Source organism: Camelus ferus, chromosome 6, assembly GCF_009834535.1.
Source record: "Camelus ferus isolate YT-003-E chromosome 6, BCGSAC_Cfer_1.0, whole genome shotgun sequence".
Taxonomy (NCBI): Eukaryota; Metazoa; Chordata; class Mammalia; order Artiodactyla; family Camelidae; genus Camelus; species Camelus ferus.
This window is the reverse complement of record NC_045701.1, coordinates 74,166,657-74,175,234: the sequence shown is the minus strand read 5'-3', so window position 1 is coordinate 74,175,234 and position 8,578 is coordinate 74,166,657. Positions and strand designations below refer to the sequence as shown.

The following is an 8,578-nucleotide window of genomic DNA, read 5'->3' as shown; positions in this document are numbered from 1 at the left end:
TTATTTGAAATGAAGGGAGCATCAAAGACTGACTGTCTTCCAGGTCCACTGGTCTTCTTCTGCAAAATGGAAACTGTCAGACATGTGTCAATCTCAAAGTCCTCCAGGAGTTCTAAATTTCTTGGCCCACATCTTATGTTTACCCATTTTTTAAGATGAAGAATAGTCAAATACTGAAAAGATTGAAAACCAGATAGACATTTCCCCTCTGATGGCCCATACTGTTGTGCAACTTCTGCAACTGGCATTGCCAGGCGACCTTGAAGGTGGGGCAGGAGAGCAGGCAACAGGGCTTCACTTCCTCATCCCCGCAGCCCCGCCCGCTCCATCCACTCTTCTACCCACCCACCACAATCAGTCTGACCTCTCTGCTTCCTCATTTTAGTCACCTCAACTCTGGTCAAGCTCCTCCTTCTCCATTAAAATTTCTTAAGACCTTTCTAGCCTTCACTGTATTACTAAACTCAGTAATGAATTTAAGCATTTCTGATGTCATCTGTGTTAGTTTCTTACTAGACTTTAAGTTTCTCCTGTAGACTGTAAATCCTTTGAGGACACTGCCATGCCGTTGTTTTCAGATACCATTCAGCTTTGCATATAGCCAGAACTCAAAAATAAGTGTGGGTTGTTTTTCTCTCTAATGCTTGGAGAATAGAAGTCATAGCTCATACTTTGTACATATCTCCCATGGCATATCAGGCAGGGTACTGAGATTTACTTGATTTACATATTCCAGAGTTAATGTACATTATAGGATGGGTAGCACCACCTGTGGTCTCTACTTACAACATACCAATAGCACCTCTCCCCACTCCCCCTACCCCAACTGTAACAACCCGAAGTGTTTTCAGACATTTCAGAAGTCCTCTTGGGGTGGTGATGGGGGCAGAGGGCAGTCAGAAATCATCCCTGATTGAGAATATGTTATATTACATTTATAGCCATAATTGAGGTACTAGTTATAGAGTCTACCGTAACCTTTCTGGATCTCTGTGGCTTAGAGAGAGAACCTCATTGATAAAAGTGTAGTCCAACCAGGGCTCAAGCTCAAGTGTATCCTTCAGAGATACCTTTAAAGCACATTGTTTTAGGCAACTTCTCCCTGAGGTGGGGTGAGGACAGGGTCATGAATGTGCCAGTCCCTCCTGAGTAAACCTGAGCAGGCTCAGTGATCTTGGTAAACAGGTGCATGAGAAAGAGCTCCCTCTCTTTCGCCTCTTGAACACAGCAGCAATCTGACAAGGCAGAGAAAAATGCTTTGCTGAAAGAATTGTCCCCCTTCCCCGAGCCTGGGAGACCTGGCTTGGAGTACACTTTCACAGAAATTTGAATTCGCAGCGCAAAGAAACCAGAAACTAGTTAGTCTAATAAAAGGCAACAGAGATGGCATGGCCTGGGGCCGCACTAAATCCGTGTGCTGGAGACCAGCACGGAGACACCCCTCCTCCCTGTCGGCTCTATTAATTGGTGCTCTTGCTTTACGTAGCGAGCGCCCGGGAGGGGAAAGGACAGGTTGGCTCTGTGTCTCAGAGGTTCACTGGTGAACCAGCAAAGAGACGAAAATGAGTAAACACTTCCTGAAAAGGCAACAGTTAATCTAAAGATGGTAATTTATCACACACACACACACACACACACACACACACACACACACACACACACAGAGTGAGAATGGAGACTTGGCAAAGGAGAAAACAAAGGGGAAGGAGGGATGAGAACCCTGCCCAGGTTATTAATGGAGTAGACTTGAATTTCATGAATCTTAACATTCTGCTCTTGGCATGAGCCATCGATGCATGAGCCATCTAAGACGCTACAATGCACCCAACAAGTAGGGCAAACTCTAGCCAAGGAGGGCTGGCCATGTGTCTTAAGGTTAAGCGGCTGGGCCATGGATGAGCCCCAGAGAGGGTGATGGCATGTGTGAAAGGAGAAGTTTGGTTTTTGTCTCCCTCTCCCCCATTCCTCCTTATACTCCCATTTCAGTCGCTTTGTCCTCATTCCCATCACTTTTCCATCAGGGCCCCAGAATTCACAAAATAGGCAGTTGTAAAAACGAAGATCTGTGTTTACCACTAAAGGTAGGATATTTTCAAGTACTACCTCAAGGCTACTGTATTGATACAGTTCTCTCTGATATGTGCTCACATATACCCCAGGTCTCTAGACTCTAGCTCTTCTCCTCGGTTGCAGTATCTTCCCAATGTGGTGGACATGGGTGGATGGTATAGATATAAATACACATAAATAACCAAATAAATCTCATTCAAGACCATCGTTACTAGAGACAACCAAGTGCAATCCTTAACTTCCACACTTCAAGAGAAGAGAACTGATCTTAACCAATGATCTCTTGTTACATTCCACCCATCCATCCTTCCTTCCATCGACCTGTCCACTTATACATCTGTACATACACTATTCTTTTATTTTAAAAAATGTTGAATGTCTACCAAGCAGTAGGCCCTAATCTAAGTATCTGCCCAAATGAAGTCTAAAGTCTATGAGGAGAAGCAGATATAAAAAGACGATTACAATACAGAATCAACAGTAGGATAATGACAAGCTTTATTACTATAGAAACACAAGGAAGAGGCACCTGGATTCTGGGTAAGATATCCCTAAGTAGGTAAAATCTGAGATGGGTATTTTGGGACGAGTACAGCTAGTCAGAAGAAAAAGTGAGAGATTAGGTTCTCAACAGATAGCCCAGCATGTTCACGGCTTAAAAAAGTCAAGTTCATTTGGGAATTCATGTCAGTATGACTAGAGTACGATGTGAGAGGAGGGGGGTGATATGAGTTGGAATTGGAAAGAAAGCAGATGCTCGCATGAAGTATGCTACCCTAAGAAGATCAGATTTTATCCTGAAGACAACGGGATCCTTTGGAGGTTTGAAGCTAGGCGATGGCTTAAGCAGATATACACTGCAAAAAGTTACCCTGACTGCATTGCAGAAACTAATGAAGATGGGCAAGACTGGAGTCCAGGAAACAATGAAGGTAAACCAGGCAAGGCTAGGGATGATGGAGAGGAGAGGTGGACTTCGCTGCTACTAAACAGATAAAAGGAGATGTCAAGGTGACTTGTGCAAACCTCACATCAATCCTGTTAGGCAGATGTTAATGCCCGCCTTATCGATGAGCCATAGCAAGGTTAAGTCACTTGCTCAAGGTCATACAACAGTAAACCAGCAGAGATGTCATAAAATCTTCAATGTCTAATTCAAGAGACTTTTGTCCTCTCACTGAACTGAGCGTGATTTCTCTCTCTATGGAGTTCTTATAATGTGTTAAATCCCAGGGATCAAAAACAAGTAAGGCCAGCTTCCTGGTAACAAGTTGCTCAGAATCGAGGAAACTATTAGCGATTTCATGCTGCCACACCCTGCCTTTGTGTCTCTTGCTTTAATCCAAGCAGTAGGTTCTGGGATAGCTCTTTTATATAGTCCAATAATTCCCACAGTCAAGAAAAAAAAAAAATCCAGATATTGAGTTTACAATCCCCACCCCCGATTTCATTGCATGACCTAAGTAATCCCTTGCTCTCGTTGTGACCAGCCACCCACAAATATCTGTGGTCCATAATGTCATTTCCTCTGATTTGTCATTTAGCCAAACTATACATATTTATTTCCGTTAATCCTTCATAAATCATTCCTTCAGTTCCCCTAATCAATCTTGCCTCTGTCTGGCCTACCTACCTCCAATTTGTCTATATCTTAAAAGATCCTATGGAAGAAAAAGATACAGCTCTCATTAATAATTCCACTTATACATCATACATTTTCACCATTTTCAAGCCCCTTTTTATTACTTGGGAAATTTTGCATGAAAATAACATTATATCTCTTGAGAAGACTGTCTAGTCCCACCATTCATTTCTCCATGGAGACTCACACGCTACCCACCTTTTCTATCCCAAAGCATAATGATGTCTAAGGAGAAAGAATGGTAAGCATGATTAACATACTACTAGGCAGTAATGATCTGTTTCTAGAATTAGTTGAGTAATAAGATTTTTGTTGTTGTTGTTGTTCTTTTAAGGCTGCAGGAGGATATACAAAGAATAAAAACAAAATTTGTCTGCAAGATGTTTCTAAATGGAATGCATTTATGACATTCTTATAGGGCTTATTTGCAGCTCTTTAAAAATAATTGACTATCTAATTAGAGAGATAGATTACATCGGTATAGAACACATATACAGATAAATACTGCTTTTAATAGCCTCCACTGTCATAACTGTAGAAATACACAGAGTGAAACTCACTCAGTATCTTAACTCTTAGTTTTCTCTATCTACATATATTGTCCAAAACAGGACTTCAAACAAAAGCCGCCAACTTTTACCATTTATTTAAATATAATTATCTGATTCTTTATAGACAGAAAGTTTCCAAGATACACAAATACATGGACACACACAAACACAAAGCGAACACCATTCTGAAGAATTTCCCTCTAGTTGGCTGAAATATTCCGATAACACTGAGAGGAAGATAATGGGTTTAATTTTCTCTATCTTTAGGCAGCTTCATATATGCTTGAAGTATCTCAGTGGAAAGGAAGGCTTGGAAATGGACTAGGAACCTAATTGAGAAGTCATTATGGACTCACACAGCAGCACAGATGGGTTCTCTAGAGGCTCTGGTGTTAAACAGAGAGCCCAACCACTGCTTGGTTTGAAACATGGCTTAGGTTCTTAAATTCCCCACCTCAATCTACTTGTCTGAGAAGTGTGAAGAGGTCCTGATATAACGTATGCACAGAAGTTCATTGCTGTTGTGGAGCCACTGAAAAAAGGACCCCAACCTGCACTTGGCAGAGTGAGACGGGGTGGCAGTGAAGGTGGGTAACTCACCAAGCAGGGTTTGAACTGAGTCTTGAGGGGTTATTACTTTTCCAGGCAGAGAGTGGGTAAAAGAACAAAAATAATAATGATGATAATAGTTAACATTTATTGAGTGTTTCTCATGAACCAGGCACTAATCTGAGCATATGAAATAGATGAACAAATTTTCTCAATAGCCCTATGGGAATGCTGACGTCTTTACCATCTCCACTTCACAGAGGAAGAAGCATGCTCTTTTGCATGTTAGATGTTCCCACGTAGAAAGAACAACATTTTCAAAATAAAAGCAGGGTGTGACTGGACTTCTGGGTACGTGCAAGAAATATGAGCAGAGAAGGAAGGGAAGGAAGACAAGGATGGCCTTATAGGTATGATTCTACGTGAAGGGCGAGATCGTAGCTGGAATTTGTTTACTTGTGACTTTTCTCTGCAATAAATAGGTGTCACTTGCTTAGAAACGGAAATTGGTGAGAGTATAATACTCAAGAAATTTGAGTATAAAGGAATAAAAGAGAGTCCTCATCTGGGGACAGAAGGTAGCTGGTGGAAAGGTTGGGAAGCAGGTTCATAGAACTACTTACTCTTTTGATTTTGCTTTTAAGATGGGAAAGCCCTGGATACATGTATTGGCTTGAAGAGATTATATTAATGGCACTGCTGGAAAATGAAGATAATGATGTCAAAACGCTCAGGAAGAGTCCAGAGTAGAGGGATTAAGAGCACACGATTTTGAACAGCAGGGTGAAGGGATTCTCCTAAAGTGAGCACTGACGCGGGTAAACTCAGAAGTAGAGGAATTTGAAGAAGCTCATGATTGATGAACATTCTCTTCTGTAAGAAATCAGCATTTGAGACTCAGTGGTGCAGACGTGCAGAAGGGAACTGAGCTGGGAGGTTGAAAGGATACTGATCAAAAGTTGGCGGTGAGGGGGCTGCTGATCAAAGAAAATAAAAGGCTTCTAAGGTAGGTTGAAGGCACTATTCCAGTTGGGTAGAGGATAGAAACCATTTGGAGTGATCTAGAATGAATACAATGGAGGAAGAAGGGAGTTGAGGGCCGTAATGAGAAGCGATTTATAGGCTAGTGGAAACTTGATGAGGCAGGAAAGCAACTGAATTTAAGCAAGAGGATTGAGACAGCAGGGTTTAAGGTTTCAGAGATTTAGCAGTTCAGGGCAAGGCAAAGATGTATTGCAAGACCATCAAGCCAGGCTGTTGTGTAGCGAGGGCCTGGTCGCTGTCCTAGTTAAAGCCACTATCATCTCTTACCTGCACTGACGCAATACTCACATAACAGGTATCTATGACTCATCTCTCGCTCCTTTAGTCTTTTCTTTCATGGCAGCCAGAGTGATCTTTAAAAAGCAAGTATCTCATCATGGCACTCCACTACCTAGCTTAACATTGAAATTTAATAACATCCTATCTCCTTTCCACAGCCTAGTGAGCTCTGAATCAGAGTCTCTGTTCACCTGTCAAACCCTGCCTCACACCAGATCTCCTGTTGTTCCAGCTTGGTTATCTTATTTCGAACTCCCCCAGCATGTTTCAGCCTAGGGCCTTTCCACTAAACAATCCCTCCACCACATACGTTCTTCCCCCAGAGGTTACATACCTGAGTCTTCTTGTCATTCAAGTCTCAGCTTCAATCTTTCCTCCTTAGAGAGACTGTCTTTAAAATACCTATCCACCACTAACCCTGTGTGACATCTCTCTGCTTTATTTTCTTGACAGCATTTGTCAGCGTGTAGTATACTCTCTCACTGATTGACTTATTGGCAGACTCCATCCCTGCCCCCAGAAGGTATGTTCCATAAGAACTAGAATCAGAGTTACAATGATCTGTTTTTCTTTTTGTTGCTACTTCAGGGTCCAGAAGAGTGCTTGGTCCATGGTAGTAATCACGCTGCCTTCCCCACCTAGGTTTGCTGAACGAGTGAGCTGAGAGGCTGGGGTCCTTGAAGGATGGTCCACTCTGGGATTCTGAGACAAACCTTTCATTTTATAGGAAAAGGTGTAATAGTCTAGGAGGCTATGATTCAAGGTCATGAGGATTAGGAAATTATATCAATGAGCCACTTAAGTGCCTGGACACCTTAAATTTGGTGATGAATCATCATAATTATTCTTCCAGAAAGTCCATGGAGCATTATTCGCAGAAACTGTATCATTGAGAGACATTTACAATTTAAAGTGCAAACATTTTACATAATCAGGATTGAACCACATTGCTTTCTTCTGATTTGTTGAAAGATAAAGTGAAGAATAATAAAATAAAAGCCTGGACTCTCCTCCAAGCCTTCTTCTGATCTCTTCCTGCAGCTGTCTGGGTGATCTTACTACAAAGGTAGTTTTAAGCACAGAAGATATGTTGAGATTTGAGTCTGGGAAAGAAGTCTGAAAGAACTAACATGTTGCTGAAGGACCAATACTATATTTAAATTGCTTGGGCCATGCTGCCGTTCCATTAGTGATGGCAGTGGGGACACTTCCATCAAAAAGGCAGAAAAATAAGTGTTCCTTTTGGGAGTCAGCACAGGAGTCAAAGCCATGTGTGCTTTTGAGAATGAGAACCTGGGCCTTTCTAAGAAAAAGAGAGGCGAGATAATAGACATCCTCTGCCAGTTCAAATACTTCTTCAAAGTAGTCCTGTTACCAAGAGAAGACGCCATTGGTGTCCACTAGCTGGTGAATCCTACACTCGGGGGGAAAATGCCATCCCTCCCCACCAAGAAGAATCTTCTAAGAATGCCTTGTCTTTTGAGAGATCTACAATAGCACTTAAGTACAACACAGGAAACTGAATGCTCCACACCATTAAAGAAGGAAGGAATCATCTGGGTTTAAAACTCCAACAAGTTTAAGTTTGGAGGCAAAGACTGTGAAAGCTACTGCTCATCCAGGTTTGGGTGGAGATGCCCCCTCTTACTACTAATAATCAGAACAGTGATAATAAATGAATCTAATCCTAAAGCAGGAGGCATAACTGACAGCGTAGGTGTGATGTCTGATAATCACCGAAGCCTCGGCTGTGCCTGGGCAGGGAGCGTGGGAAGAACTAGGGGAAAGAATCACCATCAAACAGAAATTGACATGTACGAATTGAATCAGGCACGTTATCTCTGGCTCCAGGCTCAGTGTTTTTATCACAAAATTAAATAAAGAGGGTAATCAAACTACAAGAAAAAGTCCACTGAACTCCACAGTTTCCACCAAGCAAAAAGAAAAACCAAGGCAAAGCATGAAAAAATAAGGATTAGAAGTTTTCAAATGACTGATTTCTGGTTACTAGTGTTCTATTGGAGAAGCAAGAGAGTGAAACACAGGATGGCTATAAAACCTGAAAACCTAGATACATACCACATGGTGTCTTGATATTACAATATATGACAGGTTCCATGACGTGGCATCCCTGATAATTATACGATCTATTCCGTGTGTACGGTCACTCACAAACAAACACAGTTCAGTGTATTTTACAAAACTGTGATAAACACAATTAAGGCATTTCTATCAGTCCTTACACATGCATCTGTGAAGCTTTACCCTAAAGTATTGGCATCTTTGATTTTCACTGAGGAAATTTGTGCCTTTGACACATCTTGGAGCCAGTCATCTAGAGGATTCAGAACAGGAGACCATGAAGCCCATTCAACATGGCCACGCCATTCAACCCAGCTTTGGAAACTATCATTCAACCAGTCCCACATCTGTCATAATAATG

General features: G+C 41.8%; 1 protein-coding gene across 3 annotated transcripts in view; it reads right to left on the bottom strand.

Annotated features, from left to right (window-relative positions):
* NRXN3 (neurexin 3) overlaps positions 1-8,578 on the bottom strand; it is a 1,622,198-nt gene that overhangs the window by 117,204 nt on the left and 1,496,416 nt on the right. The gene's annotated exons all lie outside the window — the stretch shown is intronic.